This window comes from Aotus nancymaae, unplaced genomic scaffold (assembly GCF_030222135.1).
Source record: "Aotus nancymaae isolate 86718 unplaced genomic scaffold, 86718_ANA_hifiasm-v0.15.2.pri h1tg000018l, whole genome shotgun sequence".
In the NCBI taxonomy this organism is placed as follows: Eukaryota; Metazoa; Chordata; class Mammalia; order Primates; family Aotidae; genus Aotus; species Aotus nancymaae.
The window spans coordinates 20,727,274-20,744,980 of record NW_026988430.1 but is presented as its reverse complement, the minus strand read 5'-3'; the positions used below and the strand labels follow the sequence as shown (position 1 = coordinate 20,744,980).

Sequence of the window (17,707 nt, the reverse complement as noted above, 5' to 3'; positions counted from 1 at the left end):
ACCAATTATACTTGCGCTAAATGAGTGTTGATGGGATTCAGACCTATGGGGGCCAAGGTATGATGTCTTCCCTGCTCAGACTCCCACCTCTAGCTTTAAAGATGTAAAATCAGGTTATAGTGTACGTTACAGCAACACTTGAAGGAAATGGAAGTGGGAAATAATTCTCTCAGCTTTGCTTCAGAGTTAGGCCTAGCTATCATAGGAGACCGGATGAAAATATATAAACTTATGGATCAAGAACCCCTTCATCACACCCTGGGCACACTCTGGGTAGCAGGTAAGGTGACAAAACAGCCCACAGAAGGCCAATGCTGTTGGGTGCCAGAGTGTTACAGGTAGAAAGGTGGTAAACAGAGCCAAGGACCCTGTTTGGAGTTTCCTGAAATACCCTCAATCTTTCTCTTTCTTTTTTCTTTTTTGAGACAGAGTCTCACTCTGTCATCCAGGCTGGAGTGCAGTAGCGCGATCTTGGCTCACTGCAACCTTCGCCTCCCAGGTTCAGGCAACCCTCCTGCCTCAGCCTCCCAAGTAGCTGAGATTACAACTGCCCACCACTACACCCGGCTAATTTTTTTATTTTTAGTAGAGACGGGGTTTTTGCCATGTTGGCCAGACTGGTCTTGAACTCCTGACACCAGGTGATCAACCCATCTCGGCCTCCCAAAGTGCTGGGATTACAGGCGTGAGCCACTGCGCCTGGCCCTTCAACCTTTCTTATATTCCTATTCCATTCTCAGGAGAGACAGCACATCCAGGAAAGGAACGGGTGGTGAGTTAGAGTAAGGAAATAGGAAAGACAGGCAGGGGAAAAGAAGTAGTAGACTTCCCCCAGGCCAAATGCTGCTCGAGTCCACAGCCTTAGCTGCCTGCTGGGGAGCACACAGAGCACCAGACCCATCCGTCTTACACAAACAGGGAGGGGAGAAAAAGAAACAATGACCCTGGCTGCCAGTCTGAGTTTAGAGAGCAGATACAGAGTCTGTTTTCTTATACATGCAGACAGCTTCTAAATTATACATTTCCCCAGAGTAGAATTATTTCTTCTCTCACTTCTGAAGGAAACCCAAAAAAAAGTTCACAGGTAGAACTTTCTGGTTATGCTCAGCTTCAAATCTGAATCCTGAAACTTACTCAAAGCTACTTCTGTGGAATAAGCATTTCTTCTTTGTATTAAATATGAGTGGGCCGGGCAAGGTGGCTCATGTCTATAATCTCAGCACTTTGGGAGGCCAAGACAGACAGATTACTTGAGGTCAGGAGTTCAAGACCAGCCTGACCAACATGGTGAAACCCCATCTCTACTAAGAATACAAAAATTAGCCAGGAGTGGTGGCGCATGCCTGTAATCCCAGCTACTCGGGAGGCTGAGGCAGGATAATCACTTGAGCCTGCGAAGCAGAGGTTGCGGTGAGCCAAGATGGCGCCACTGCACTCCAGCCTGGGCGACAGAGTGAGACTCTGTCTCAAAAAAAAAAAAAAAATTAAAAAAAGGAAAGGCCTGTGGGCTGAGAAAGGGGAGGGCAGGCGCCATGAGAGGAACAAGCTGAGAGGTAGGGACCAAAAAATCATCATCTGTACTGTCTTCTTCCCTTTTAAGCAAAAATTTTCAAAGCTTCCTTGAGTCAATTATTAAGAAAATTAATTTTTTTAAAAGAAAGAAATTAAGAATATGGAGCTGAACTCATCATTCTAATTTTTGGACTTTAGCGCCTGTTAACGGGCAATGGGGTCCATGGGGCTTCACAAGTCCAACTCATTGAACATACTACGGAGTCCAAACTGATTTCCAACAATCATCAAACGAGCTTGATATTTAAAAGCTTCGCGGCACGTGTGCAAATTAAATACCATTTTAAGTCAACTAATAATCTGTCACAGAAGAAATTAAAGGAAGATTCGCTGCCACCCCCAGCTACCTCACGCTGATCAGCATGGAAAGAAAAAAATGTGAGATATTATGATTAAAAACAAAGATCTTTGATACACCACCTCGTGAGCCAAGAGCACAGGGTGCACACACCAACCTGGCCGGCCCACCCGACAGGCCTTTCCCACAAGGGAGTAATTGCTGCTGGAACTCAAAACAGAACCTTCTGAGTGCCACCAGGATGGAGGGGCGGGAGGCGGGATGCTTTCATTAAGCCACAAAGGAACGTGAGGAACGATGTGGAAGCAAGGCTGGACCACCACATACCGAGCCACGGAAACTGACCTGTGAAGTGGGACTCTCTACAGGAAGGAATTCCTCCAGACACAGGACAAGGCTGTCCCCAAGGCATGCCTCTGTGTTGTTGTTTCCATGGAGTGTCTGAGAGGAGGTGAAGACTGGACAAGGAGGAGGCTCTGGACTCACAAAAACCAGTTCTACTCCTTTCTAGCTGCATGACGTCTGGCAAGTTGTGAAACCATTCTGACCCTCAGCTTCTCCATCTCTATAAGACCAACCTCCACAGGGGTTCTAGGAGTTAAGTGAGATGATCTCAGTGCTTACACAGAGCTGGTGCATGATACACACCAGAATTTTATCTATTATTTTTAATAGCCGATGGGGGCAGAAAACAGACACTGCTGCTTTAAAAAAAAAAAAAAAGAAGAAAAAGAAAAGGAGAAGACCTGAGAGTTCAGACAGACGTGGAGTTTGGGGCTCCTTCAGGAACAACCTATTTTATCTCTTTCCCATTTATGTTGAACCTGATGCCTGTGTGTAGCCAAATTCCAGCCTGCTCCTTCTATTAGGATCCTTTAACTTGTCTTCAAGCATCTCTATGAGATGGTACCACTGGGACATCTCCCCAAATCTAGAATTCTCTTTTCAAGATGAGACAAGGTGACAATAATATCGGAGGCGCCATAGGCATGTGTTAGTATTGAGGTCCTTCTAAGAGGTGCTTCCCCAGTGGCCATGCTCTCACCAGCCCTAAGGTAAGCATCTGACTTACAGCCTGGCGGGCCTTTCTGCCTCTTTCCCCCTCAAATCCACCCGCTGCATGCCAGCCAGTGTTGTCTATTTAAAAAGCAGATTTGACCATGTCATCACTCTCACAGCCTTCAGAAAGGCAACACAGGGCAGTGGTTAAAAAGACAGGACCGGCCGGACACAGTGGCTCACCCTGGTAATCCCAACACTTTGGGAGGCTGAGACAGGAGGACTGCTTGAGGCCAGGAGCACGAGACTAGCCTGGACAACACAGTGAGACCCTTTTAAAAAAAAAAAAAAAAAAGACAGGACTGGCAACTAGTTTCAAATCCCAGCTCTGCCATTTACTAGCTGTGTGACCTTGGACAAATGACCTAACCTGTCTGGACCTCCCTTCCCTCACAAAAAACAGAGACAATAGTATCTACTTCATAGGGCTCACGTGAGGATGAACTAAGTTAAAAGAAAAGCAGTCACCATATGTGCCTGGCATGAAGTGACCAAATAATAAATTCCAGGTGTGTATTACCACTGACACCCATGAATGGCTTCAGACCCTTATCCTCTATACCTTATCCTCCAACTCCACGTATTGAACTGACACTTAAGATTCTACCATGTGTCAGGAACTCTCTTAGGAGGCATTTGGCAACTTATACCACTCCCTGTAGGTCCCCCTCAATACACCACCCTCGCACTTCACGTTTCCATGGTTTTGCCGATGCCATTTCTTCTGGCTGGTACAACCTTTCCATCTCTCCTCACAAGCCCCTTACTTGTCCACTGACACTGAACTCAAATGTCACCTCAACACTGGGCTTAGTGGCCTCTCCTGTGCTCACCTCCATCTTAACCCTAATGAAATGGAAATTACCCTCTTCTGCCTCTGTATCCTCCGCTAGAGGTAGGCTCCAAGAGTCATCTTTGCACCCCATGAACTCAGCAGCACAGGACACGCAGTAGAGGCTAAACATCATCACCGAACTGGACTTCCTCTGCTTCCCACTGGACAGGTCCACATACCTGCACAGGTAGCACCTGTGACGAGGCCCCTCCCTCCCTCTCCAAGCAAGGAGGAAGGCAGCGAACTTACTCGGCATCCCCAGACCCCATCTAACCCAATTCTCTCCTCACAACCTCCACTCCCATCCTGTGCTGTGATCCCCAGGAAAACCACAATTCCTGGTGTTACTTAAAGGCCTGTCATTGGCATCCATGCCTATTCTTTACATTGCTGGGTCTAAGTTTAAAAGTAAACAAATAAAAAGCTCTTAGAAAGCCTGAAAGAGTCCAAGCTAGAGGTGATGTAAAAAAATTTTGAAAAAAAAATGAAGCCCGAAAGGGACCCTGTGCTAACTTTAAGGACAGGAAGGTAGGAATGTGACTAAGTAGCCATAGCCTGTTCCAACATCTGTGAAGAATGAAAGCAGCTTGGCTGGAGGCACTACATGGTGGTGGCTGCAGATAGGAGGCAAGTCACTTCTGGGAGTGGGAGACAGAAAAGAGGTGGAATCGCAACGGAAGGTCTTTATACGAAGAGAGTTGTCCTACTTCCCCATCCTAATCTCCCCAGAATCCTGAGCCCAGAGCAGAGAGCAGAGAGACCTGTGCCCACCCAATGAGAAGTGGGCAGCAGTGTTGCCCAGCAGTTCAGCGTGCGGGATGGGATGGGCGCGGTGGCTCACACCTGTAATCCCAGCACTTTGGGAGGCCAAGGTGGGCAGATCATGAGGTCAAGAGTTTTAGACCAGCCTGGCCAATATGGTGAAACCCCATCTCTACTAAAAATACAAAAATTAGCCATGTGTGGTGGCATGCACCTGTAGTCCCAGCTACTCAGGAGGCTGAGGCAGAAGAAATCACTTGCACCTGGCAGGCGGAGGTTGCACTGACCTGAGATTGTGCCACGGCACTCCAGCCTGGGCGACAGAGCGAGACTCCGACTCAAAAAAAAAAAAAAAAAGACTGCAGGATCTAGAGGTGGATGGACTTGGATTCAGTCTTGGTTCTTCTCACTAGCTACATTACCACTGGGCAAATTGCCTGAAAGGAGATAACAATAGTGCCTACCTCCTGCAGGAGACAAAAGGATCAAATGAGATAAGGCAATTGAAGCATTCAGCACAGCACCCAGCACATGGTTAATACTCAATAATCCTGATTAGCTACAATCACCCTTACCAGTGAGGGAGAAAAGGCACAGGAATTGTTCCTACTCACAAGACCAAAAAGAACAGTGGTCCCATCCCCCAGGTTGACTCACAGTGGTTAGGAGGTTAGGGCCTAAACGAATCCACTTAAAGGTACATTGTGGTTTAAGTAGCTTCTGTGGCTTAGCTGGGGACCTGATATTATTGCCGTCATTCCTAACAACAGACCACTCCATCACTTACTGCACTAAAAAAGTTATCTCTGTGGTCTACACTGACCCTACTAATCTCAGGACAGGGCCACTGCTAAAAACGTCTCTGAAAATCCTCTATTAAATAAACTGCCAATGGAGCTGACGTGCAAGACCCACAGGAAAATCAGTATTTTCTAGACACCTCTTTTACAGCACTGGAACCAGGTGGGACTTCAAATCCATCCAGCTGATAATAAAAACTAGCTTGAATATTCAAGAAACCATGCTCCTTCATAAAGAAAACCAACCATTCATCTCAACCCTGGATGTCTTGGTTTTGGGGGGGTTACATGTCAGATGATAATTCTACATGATCTCTAGAATTATTTCAGCTCTTACATGGTTCCATGTAGCACTGATGCTCTGCCTGCCAAATACTGCCCCAGGGCAAAGTATCCCTCTGACAACCTTCAAAACGCCCCATCAGGTCAGTGGCGGCATTAGATTCTCATAGGATTCTATTGTGAACTGTGTATGCCAGGGATCTAGGTTGTATACTCCTCATGAGAATCTAACTAATGCCTGATGAGCTGAAGTGGAACAGTTTCATCCCAAAACCATCCCCCACATCTGTGGAAAAACTATCTGCCACGAAACCAGCCCCCGGTTTGGGGACCGTTGCGTTAGAGGAATGGAAGAGCTACAGAGCCTTCTGACAATGTTTCATGAATACCATTTATCACAACCAGGATTTTGAGTAACAAAAATACAGGCAGTCTCCAACGCACCAAGTCCAAACACTAATACTTTTTTGACGGAGTGTCTGTCGCCCAGGCTGGAGTGCAATGGCGTTATCTTGGCTCACTGTAACCCCTGCCTCCCGGGTTCAAGCAATTCTCCTGCCTCAGCCTCTGAGTAGCTGGGATTACAGGTGTGCACCACCACACCAGGCTAATTTTTCTATTTTTAGTAGAGACAGAGTTTCACTATGTTGACCAGGCTGGTCTCGAAATCCTGACCTCAGATGGTCCACCTGCCTTGGCCTCCCAAAGTGCTGTGATTACAGGTGTGAGCTACAAACACTAATACTTTTGAATGCTAATACTATCTGGGCTGCCTTTGGCTGCTTTCATCTGAAACACTCCTTAATGGGCTTCACTGTGTTTCTCTGGATTCTTCTCCTGCCTCTCCATTCGCGCCTCAGTCTCCCTTGCTGTTCTCCTTCCAATGTTCTTGGAGGTGCTTCCGCCACATACATCTGACTGTTTGCTCCCCTGAGCCTTCTTACCCACACTCTCTCAAGCCTTCTAAACCTGTGCCTTCTGCTCCTGAACGCTTGACCCCTTTATAAAGGATGTCTCCACACTGGCCACAGTGGCTCATTCCTGTAATACCAGCACTTTGGGAGGCTGAGGTGGGAGAATCATTTGGGCCCAGGAGTTCGAGACCAGCCTGGTTAACATAGTGAGACTCCCATCACCTTCATTCCAATTCTGCTCCTTCTTCCAGTTGTCCAAGCGAGAAACACCCTTTACTCTCACCCTTCTATGTCATACTTCATTTGCTCCCTAGACAGTTGGTTCTGCTTCTTAGATGCACCCTTCCATTGCCACCCTCAGTCACCAGCGGCAGCACCGTGAAACCCATCCTTCCTCATCCTGGACTACTGCGACAGCTTCCCAACAGGTCTCCCCGACTCAGCTCTTACCTCTCCAGCCCATTCTAGAATTCTATTTATAAAACACAACCTGATCACACTCTCACGTTTCAAAACCTCCAGTGGTTTCCTAGCAGCCTACAGGACGTGGTCCAAACCTTCAGGTGGCACCAAGAGCCTGGGCCCAATTCTCCTTATATTGTCATCAGCTTCCCGCCCCACTCCAAACCTGTTTCCAACAGAGCAAGCTCAGTCATTACCCTGTGCTCCTTCTCACATTATTCCAGCTACCTGCAATGCCTTACCCTACCTTCTCTGCCTACCTTATTCATTAAGGGATGAGTAAATGCCTGCTCATCCCTTAATACTCAGCTCCAGAAGGACCCTAGCAGAGCTGGCGGCCCCTTCTCCCAGCACACAAAAAACTTAATTTTTCTCTGGAATGGCATTTTAGCACACTGTTCATGAGCCTGGGAACTTGTTGCAGTGAAAGGTCTGGTCTTCCAGATCCCCCAACAGCACCCCCAGTGGTCGCCCCAGGACTCACAGCCCCAGCATAATGGAGATTCTTGATGAACGTTAACTGAGTAAAATGAATGGCCATAAGTGAAACCACAGTGCCCTGTAAAGCTGGTATTTTTTAAATCTCCTTAGTTTGCCACTATCCAGTACATTAAAAATATCCAATCTGGGCATTACATGGGACTCACACACCATTAATGCTCCACAAAGTTAAGAAGCCAGTAAACTCTTGTGACGCCAACTCATTTGGGCTGGCAGATGGAGTCTGAAACTCAGTAGGGTCACAAAATCATCACTCAAATGAGCCACACGACATGAGCCTCTGATGGTTTTACCTGGCTGCTGTCTGACAGCAGAAACGTTTCCTGCTCTGCCCTTCACACAGTCTGTGCATGCCCCCCTTGGGTAGCTTCCCAAGTGACCCTCCCCAGGCGGGCAGGGACTTCTAGACCCCTAGAGAAAGCATAAGAGCTCCAACCTAGGAGTCTTCTTCTAAGGTGGTCCCCATAAAAGCCCCAGGACAGTCTGAGCTGCTACCCTAGGCAAGACTGAGTCACAGAAAAATGAAGTGTCAGACTTGCTTTCAGGCCAAGAAGGCAAGGATCCCTCAACCCTGCCTTGACCATGCCAACGGGGGAGCCAAAAGTGCCCTTTTCCTCCAGCCCCAAGAGACTGCCACCCTTCAACACCGGTCCTGCCTTTTGTGTTTGATCATGCTCAGAGATGATAATCCTGGTTAGAACTAAACAAATAGATTTTTCCCAGGATCTGTGACCCAGAGAGAAATCTGGTCCATCTCTCTGTCCCCAGACAGGGCTATACTTGAAGTATAATGAAAAACAGCTATTTACAAGATCTATCAAGAAAACAAGGTCTTGGAAAACAGAGTAAGAGATACAGCCTATCTTCAGAAGTTACTGCACCAGGGAACCCTCCCTGGCGTCCTCCAGCTCCCGCTACTAGGTCGGGTCCTCTAGGCCACACATCTAGCATTATCCACAGCTGTGCTTTTACTGAGGCGATTATCTGATTGTCATCCGTGTTTCCCACACTCAAATATCTGAAGAATACATGAATGTGTTGTGGACTCTGAGCACTGTGTGACCTTGATTTCTCTTTAAACTGCTAGTCCCCCAGGGCACAGCTGGGGCCCCAATTAGCTACAAACCACCCATCCCAAATCTGCCAATACAATTCTGTTGTTCAGCTGTCAGCATGCCTTTGGCTTTCTGACTTTAATCTCCCAATTCAAATAAATCCAAAACTCTAGACTCTGACATCTGTGGCTGGGCTCCCCACCTTTACACAATTGGAATTTGGAAATTGAACTTTTTAAAAACTCAAGAGCAAAAAAGAAAAGAGGTGCTTTCAAAAGGTTGCCTGTATGTCTAAAGACCCAGCCATCACCAGCCTGAAGTTGGACGCTATTTTGTTCTAGGAATTATTAAACGGTCATCCAGTGGTGCCATTTACTGAGGAGAGGAAAGCGGGTAGGGATGGGAAAGGGAGACTCACTCTACAGCACATTTCTGGGTTTCTTCTCTGTATAGGAATAGCAGATGGATTTTAATAAGAATCTAAGTCCCTGTTCTCCTTCCATCCTCCTTCTTGGAGATGCTTCCACCACATACCTCTAATCCTTTGAGGCCTGGCAAATGCACGCAGCCTGTTTAGCTTTTTAATATATTTTTTTAAAGTTTCATAAAGCAGCGGGCATAATGGTTCAAGCCTGTAATCCCAGCACTTTGGGAGGCCAAGGCGGATGCATCACCTGAGGTCAGGAGTTTGAAACCAGCCTGGTCAACATGGCAAAACCCTGCTTCTACTAAAAATACAAAAATTAGCCAGGAGTAGTGGCAGGTGCCTGTAATCCCAGCTATTCAGGAAACAGAGGCAGGAGAATCACTTGAACCTTGGAGGCGGAGGTTGCTGTGAGCCGAGATCACGCCACTGCACTCCAGCCTGGGCCACAGAGCAAGACTCTGTCTCAAAAAAAAAAAAAAAAGTTCTGCAAAGTTAGCTGTTCATGGGTCAGACTTCCCACTAGACTGCGAACCATACCTGGCCATGGTTAATCATCCCTCCTACCCCGCCCAAAGCTAGCAAGAGAAGCTCAGAAAGTGTTGGTTGGAGGAAGGTAGGAAGTGAGGGCAGGTTGGGAGGGAGGCCCTAGAGCAACTGCTAATAAACCTCCAGGATTCTACAACTTAGTAATTCCCTGTTATGGGTCTATGTGGGGCCATATCTCAATTAATCCTGACAACAACCCAGGGAGACAGGCATTATGATGATGACCCCTGCTTTCCAGATACAGAAAAATGAACAATTTGCCCAAGGTCACACAATTAGAGAGGACCAAAACTAGGATTCCAATCTCCTTCCCACCTTGCAAGTAGATCCTTCCTACCAAGACCAGCCAGAGAAGAGTCTGAGGAGGCACATTCTCCATCCCTGAACTCCTTCCAGAGCTCCCAGCAGAATGGGAGCGTCTAAGCCAACTCAACAAACGTAATGCAAAATGATGTCAAGTTCTCTCAAAACACTCTCAGACTCTCAGCTCGATGCTTCAACATTAAATTGTAGAAACAGGAGAAAACAAATCAGGGATGGGAATAATCTGAGCCAGAAGGTGGGGCAACAGATCAGGCACAAGAAAAAGGGAGTTATACTCCCTGCTAATGGGGTACTTAGCTTTAAGGCTGCAGTTAGGTATGGGGATAACTTTTCCTCAAATCCTAACAAAAACAAAGAGCTTTACAAGCAAAACAAACTACAAGGCCTATTTAATTTAGGTTTATATAATGCACATGTTTATACCATTAATGTAGCCAGTCCTGAAGGAGAATCCATTTCTCCCTTATGGTCCATTTGGCAATGGGTCAATTTAAGGAGAGACCTCCAACAGACAAAGACCATAGTGGTAAAAGAAGAAACAAAGCTGGGGAGGAGAGGGGCAGAGATCCTGGATGACATATGTCAGAGCAACACAGAGGAAAAAGCAAAAACAGAAAGAGCAAGGGGGCCAAAAGCCAAGGCTGCTTGGTAGTTCCGGCCAGAGGAATAACCACGACCTCAGTGGTTTTCAGACCTCAGACGTGTGGGGTTGGCTGCTTTAGAAGAACCTGGGAAATAGTTTTTCAGGGATTGTTACTATTTTCTTGTTTTTGTTACAAATTCCCCATCCTGAAAATTCTGATTTTGTAGGCCTTTAGTTGGGATGAGGAATTCTTAAGGCAGCCAGCTTTGAGAAGCCCTGGAGTGAGCCTCCCTCCTCACTTAGCCACTGTGCAGTGCTCTTCACCCTTACAGTGAATGACGTCACAGTCCACTTCCCGAGTGCTCTAACTGTAGCCGCGGTCGCCGAGGACTGCATCCCAGTGCCCTCTTTCCCCCATCTCACATGCTCACTGAACATTCCCCATACACTCCCTCTTACGTTCACGCCTTGATGCCTTTGCACACAACTGTTCCCCATGGAATGTTTCTGCATGTGTTAATCCTCTTCATTCTTCACCAATCCATCTCAAAAATAGGGATCAAAATATTCCTGATTGGCAGGATCTGTTCCGTGCCTACACTTATTTGCCCCAGGCACTCCTGAAAAGAACGCCTTGAAAAAAAAACCTAAAACAACTCACTAGAAAGATCAGTATTTCCTAGAATTAAAAATTTCCTATCGGATAAAACAAAATAAAGCCACTTTCTCTGGTACAACTAAACCTGGCCACCATTCACACCCGGAAGATCCTGTTTGAGCCTCAGTGGCACCCATCTGCCAACTGGATGCCAAGCCTTTCTTTCCCAGTGAGGGAACACAGCTAAGGGAAAAACAGACAAGGGAACTCTACACACTGGAGGCTAACCTCATTTGGAGCCAGCAATCTAGTTTCAGATCAAAGCCACTCAGTCTAGACACACTCCTTTCAAGACAAGGGGGAGGGCTGACTGCTCTGTAGCTCAGGAGACCCCACGTGTTGCTGACCCACCCAGATAATAGGAATGCAGGTGGTAGTGCTGAACCTCACAAGCAGAATGCTGCTCTGCCCATTACAGTGAGAAGGTAAACTCCACCTAGAATGGAGACATGGGCTATTCAGGGTTTAGATGAAGAGTTGATATTGTTTCAGAATGTGCAGGAGTAGGAAGAGCCCTTGGTGTGAGAAACAGAACGTATGGTTAATAGTTTCTGCTTTGCCCTAATTAGCACTGTGTCTTAAGTCCTTTTTGTCTGTTTGAGCCTCAAAATGTTTATATCTCTAAAATGTTAACACCTAAATAGATTTTAATGCCCAATCCAGTATATACCTAATTAATAGAAAATAAAAATTACAAGATTAACTCTGGGAAAAATTAGGATGCAGGCCCTACACAGTCACTAAAATCAAGCCACAAACTTGGCTCTGTACTTCCTGATAGCCAAAGCAAATGAGAAATATGACGCTATAAATTTCCAATTTCCACAAAAGAAAAAGCATACCAGTTTTTCAGGAGAGCCAAAGCTTTTCAGAGACACTAGGTTCTAAAAGAATTTCTTCCATGAACTTCTTCAAGGAGGCACTGAGTCTGTAGCTAGTCTTCAACAATATAAACCCTTATAAGGATTATAGTAACAAGTTATATAAGGCTATTTCTGACAGTGTCCTTCCGTAAAGCAAAGGGCAGACACTAAAGCCCAACTCAGTAAAAGTAACAATGGAGGGGATGAGATAATGGCACACGCAGATGGCCCAGCTTCATCAAGTCTAAAACCAAAAATGGCCACAGGAGCAGGTAGACAGTACGTCCTTCCAAAAACTACTGCAAATATCACTTCTTCCATGTGGGTGTTAGACAGCAGTCAATTTGCAAATAGATGTTTTCTAAATTCCAACCCAGTTCAAATAGATATAAATGGCATTTTTAATCTTCACTTACTTGCATTAAGACTTAGAAGTCCTCCTCTGCCCCCACCACACACTGTCCACTCCCAAATCAATGGATTGAGATCGGATTCCTCTGAGCCAGAGAGAAGGGAATGCACCTATTAACATTAGTGCTGTTATTAATAGCTAGCACTGAGTGCTTAGGTGCCAGGCTCTGTGCCTGGTTTCCCCTGCAGTCTCATTTAATCCTCCCATCAGTCCTGTGTGATGCAAACTATTATTAGTACCATTTTACAAACAAGGAACAAAGATTTAGAGAACCTTAGTAGATTGCCAAGGTCCCAGAGCATAACCAGGACTTTCTGATTCCAAAGTCCAGGCTCTGAGCCCCACATATAGTGCCTCCTGGTATTCACGAAATGTGATTACTGACAGAAATGCTATTTGTTAGAAGAACACAGTGAGGCCTAGAGTGAGGTTACTGGGCTGGATAAGAGTTGTTTATTATTAGTAACAACAAAATAACAATGCAGCTTTTGGAGCCTCTGCCAACCTATAAACAGAATAAAGGAATGAAAACTATTGTGAAAAGCAGAAACAATGCAAGTGAAAGAAATTCTGAGAACACTATCTTATCCCAGAAAAAGAGAATTCTCTTTTCTTCTTCTCTTAGTCTATTTCCCCCTCTAGAGACTCTAAACTTTGGTTCTCTTGGTTCATTCATGCATTCAACCAACAAATATTTATCCAGCGTCTACTCCACACCAAGCACGTTCGGCAGTAAGCAAGACAGAAAATCTCTCAAGCTTCCATGTCGGCAAACAAGTAGATAATATATTTCCAGATGGTATTAAAGTGCTTTGAAGAAAATAACGTTAAGGGGATTAAGAGAGGCTGAGGGGAAGAGAAGGGAGGAGCTGTTCTAGATAACTGGTCGGTCAGGAAGGAGCTCTGAGAACCAAGTGAGAGTCAACCATGCAAAAATTTGGAGAAAGAGCCAGGCGCAGTGGCTCATGTCTGTAATCCCAACTCTTCAGAGGCCTGAGACGGGCATATCACCTGAGGTCAGGAATTAAAGACCAGCCTGAACAACACGGTGAAACCGCGTCTTTACTAAAAATACAAAAGTTAGCCAGGCGTGGTGGTGTGTGCCTGTAATCCCAGCTACTCGGGAGGCTGAGTGAGGCAACAGAATCGCTTGAACTAGGGAGACTGAGGTTGCAGTGAGCAGATCACACCACTGCATTCCAGCCAAGGTGACAGTGAGACCCTGTCTCAAAAAAAAAAAAAAAGAAAGAAAGAAAGAAAAGAAAAATTTGGAGAAAGAACATCCTGGAAAGAGGTACTACCTGTAGAAAAGGCTGTGACAAAAATAAGCATGGCCTGTTTCAGAAACCTCAGAAAGGTGAGTCCTTCTCAAGCAGGAAGAAGCAGAGTGGACAGGGTGGGGATTGGTAAGAAATGAGGCAGAAGAAATGGGGGAGGACAAGCCTAGCTGGTGCCTACAGGGAAATGAATTAGATTATATCTGAAGGGCAATGGGAATCCACTGGCAAATTGGCAAATTGTAGACAGGGGAATAGCATATTCTGATTTACTTTTAAGCTCTCCAGTGCTATATCCACAGTTCCCAGGTAAACAAACTCAGGCAGTACAATATTTCACAGACTCACATCACCCTTTGTTAAGGACAATGTCACTGAAAACTAACAGCTCTAAAAAACATCTTTAGCCTGGGCCCTGGCTGGCTTTCCATCACTGCAGGCTAAAGTTGAAAATGATGCTTCTTCCTTTTCCAAAACTTTATACCTTTTATGCTCAGGGGAATGCAGTTGTCAGAGCACCTAGTGGTTTGCTTGACAAACCCTAAGGAAATGCCAAGATCATTTACAATGGGAATTGATTCTATCCTCCATCTGAATCTCACCTCCACATCTCTTCCTTCTGGCTTTTCGGATCCTCGGGCATCTTATCACTGGGACACCTTATCCCTTGTTATCCTTTTGTTGCCTTCTTTTCTCCATATGCTCAAAACTCAACATTCTGAATGTGAGCTGCTTGGCCAAACTGAACATTATTAAAGTTAATTTTAAAAATCCCACACACTTAATGCTCCCATTAGGCACACCTTTAGCAAAAAGGGCTACAGTGGAAGTTAAATTTGGATAATTTAGAGTCCTTTTTGAAACTAAATTGTGGTTTTCATTAATTGAAATAAATGTATTCTACCAACATGTCTGGACACAATAACTAAGAGGGAAAAATCTAACCTGTGGCTGCACTGGGTGTGTATACCTTTGTGCCTGACGGCAGAGATAACAGCATCAGAAACGATGCCTAATAAGATTCACCTGCATGCCAGGACCGGGCCATCACAATGGGAAATAACCAGGACTGAGGCAGCCCAGGAGGCATTGAACTTGTGACTCTTATTAAGACCTGATGGTAGACAAACCCCTGACTCCCCACCCCACCAAATAAAAAGAGCCACCAGCCTGCCTTTCCCCCAGGCTACATAGTCTGGAACACCCAGATACTAAACAAAACCAACCTTTTAATTGTTAGTTCCCCAGGCACAATGACTGTGTGGCTGCCTCAAAACCGTTAAAATCATTAAGACAATGAAAAATTCACATAATCTGCTAACAGCACAGCAACTAATCGGCACTCGGCACTGCTCACATCTCCAACCCCCACACACCTAGAAACATCTCCTGGTACACAATACTGTGCAGCAGCCCTCAAACAGGGCTGGAGTGGGGAGGGAGGGACACCAGTCTCTCAAAGCCAACTGCTTCATGGCCATTGAGAACAAACAATACTGTGCCCTTAGACTTTTCAAAGCCTAAGCTAGTGTGATTGGCAGCTGAGTGATTCTGGGATTGCAGAGTATGGGGTCACATACCTGACTGCACTTCATAGCCAAGTTAATACCTTTCATTGTTCACTGCCCCCAGTTCCCACTAGATCAGGGGCTCTTATCAAGCACCTGCATCACAATCTCATGGCTCCCTTACTAAAAATGCAGATTCCTATGGCCTACTGAAAATAAACATCTGCGGAGCAGCCTGACTGTATTTTTTTAAATTGTACTTTAAGTTCTGGGGTACGACAAACTGTATTTTTAAACACTACTGGTACACAACACCGTGCAGCAGTGTTATGTCTTCTTTATACACATTTTGTTTGAGGACCTCTGCCCTAAAGCAATGCTACTCAAACTGTGGGTCAGGACCTGCTTGGTCAGGAGATCAAATTAATGGGTCATGACCAGCAGTTGTTTTTTTTTAATGAAGTAGAAAAAAAAAAAACCTAAAATACAGCACAGTGGAGGTAGGAAGGGTAATTATTGTTCTCTGAAACTTAATTTTGTTACGAACATGTATGCAGTGCGGGTCCCACTCAAAGCCTGAAAACGATGCTACTAGAGAGAAGAAGGAAAACCGTTTTCTTGGGAACTCCAAGCTTCCTGGCTACGGTTTAAACACAGAAATATCAAGACAGATCCAAGAAACGCTGTCATTGAATGCTGAACTGCTGCCGCAGAGCCCAGCTGAGGAAGGGGATGTGGCTCCCGCTGCGCTCCGATCATGGAGCTGAGGACGAGGGATGGTGCCAAGGAGGAAGTCCGCACAGCTCCCCCCAGGCTGGGCTCGTTCCTCGGGAGAACTTGTAGCCACTGAAAACTCAGTTCAGAAGAATGAAAATGTTCCTCACCGGAGGGGAAGACTCAGCCACGCACGTTAAGGGTTAGGGAAGTGAGGGGTGAATAGACGGAATTCAAGTTAGGCCCACCTCTGGGGTCTTGCAGGGGTGACTAGGAAAAAGGAAAAGCCAGGAAATGGTGACTCCAATCTCACTGATCACAGGGCCTGTAGCCGCAGAACCATGAGAGCACGGGGGAGCAATAAGCACGTGAAATCAAGTCCCACCCCAGAGCCAGCGAGGGGATTTACGGAACTTCTTGCACCTCTAACGCTCTGAAGCTGACCGCTACCCTTCTTGCCCAATGCTCTGGGATAGGGAACCCCATCTTGCCAGACTAGAAACAGGCAAGGAGGAGCAGGGAGAAAAAGACAGCTGTCTCGTCAGCCTTTAGATTCACCAAAGGCAAGGACCTACTCAAGAGCCTCCCAAGTTGCAAGGACAGCAAATCAGCAAGGAAGCCAGAAAGCAAAAACCCCAGCAAGGCTTGGGAGCAGTTCCCTGGGGCCATTCCCAGCAGCGGGACTAGGGGGCTGATGGGGGTGCAGCTCCGCGCCGAGCGGAGGAAAACAGGACACTCGCTCACCTGGTTTTTTAAACTCTCGCAGCTAAGACGGAAGGCAGAGGTGGCAATCTTCCGGACAAGAAGTCCGAAAGAACAGGTGTCCCCCACCCCTGACGCCTCCACGACCGGAGAAAAGCCCCCAACTCTGGGAAAGACACCAGAGGAGATCGGCGGCCAACAGGGTGAACCTGAAGCGGCGGGAGGTCGGGGCCGCCCGTAAGTGCCGGCTCGGGGGAGGCGCCCGCGGCAAAGGCCCCCGCGTCCCGCCCGGCAGGAGAGATCTCGCGCCCACCCCCTTGGCAAGAGCACTGGGGAGGCGCCGGGACGGAACTCGGCTGCAGTTACCTCGGCCCGGGTTGGGGCCGGCGACGCTGTCCGAGGAGTTTCGAGGGCGCCCAGTCCCACGGGGGGTCGGGGGAGGGGGGCGCCAGGGCTGAGACCCCGGACCCAAGTGTCCCCAGGAGGAGGACCCGGCGTCACGCAGGGACTGAGGGCGTCCCCAGCCCCACCCGCACCCCACGGAGTCCGCACCCGCGGGGACAACACGAAGGAGGAAGTGGCGATCCCAGCCACGCGCCCCCTCCGCAAACCTGGCCCCGCAGAGTCGCCCGCCCCTGGCGCGCGTCTCCGGCCCCGGCCGGGGGTCCCGCGCCCCTGGGCTGCTTCCGCGGGCGGCCGCGAGCACCGCAGTGTTTGTAAACAAACCGGTCACGTGGCCCGGCGGCCGCTCCCCGCCCCCGGCGCCCGCGGCCCCAACGGGGACCCCACGCGGAACCGAGAGCGCCGCACCCCCCAACCCTGCGCAGGCCCGGCCGGAGGAGCCCTGGGGCCGGGGACCCAGAGCCCGCGCTGACAGCGCGCCCCACGCCCCCGCGCGCCCGGCCCGCGCCGCGCTCCTGCGCACTCACCCGGCGGCAGGCGGCCCAGTCCGGCCACTGCCGGGCTCGGCTCCGCGGGGGTGCGCAGCGGCGAAAGGCGGCCCGGCTGGGGCTCGGGCTCCCGGCGAGCTCTTAAAGCCACAGTCTCCGCCACCGCCGCGGCCGCCACTCCGCATCCCTCCGGGTCCGGGCCGGGGGCTGCCCCGTGACGGACGCGCCCCCGCGCCTATCCCCTCGGCTCAGCACATAGCAAC

At 47.9% G+C, this 17,707-nt stretch overlaps 1 protein-coding gene across 4 annotated transcripts in view; it reads right to left on the bottom strand.

Annotated features, from left to right (window-relative positions):
• Window positions 1-17,503, bottom strand: part of YPEL2 (yippee like 2) — a 65,373-nt gene extending 47,870 nt beyond the window's left edge. Inside the window, exon 1 of one of the 4 annotated variants that reach the window (XM_021674684.2) lies at window positions 17,484-17,503. The gene's annotated coding sequence lies outside the window, so the exon portion shown is untranslated. Of the gene's footprint in view, window positions 1-11,920; window positions 11,938-12,357; window positions 12,492-16,596; window positions 16,676-17,483 lie in introns of those variants that run through there. The other 3 variants (XM_012445511.2, XM_012445509.3, XM_012445512.3) reach the window with 3 other exon arrangements.
• Window positions 17,504-17,707: the final 204 nt, after the last annotated feature.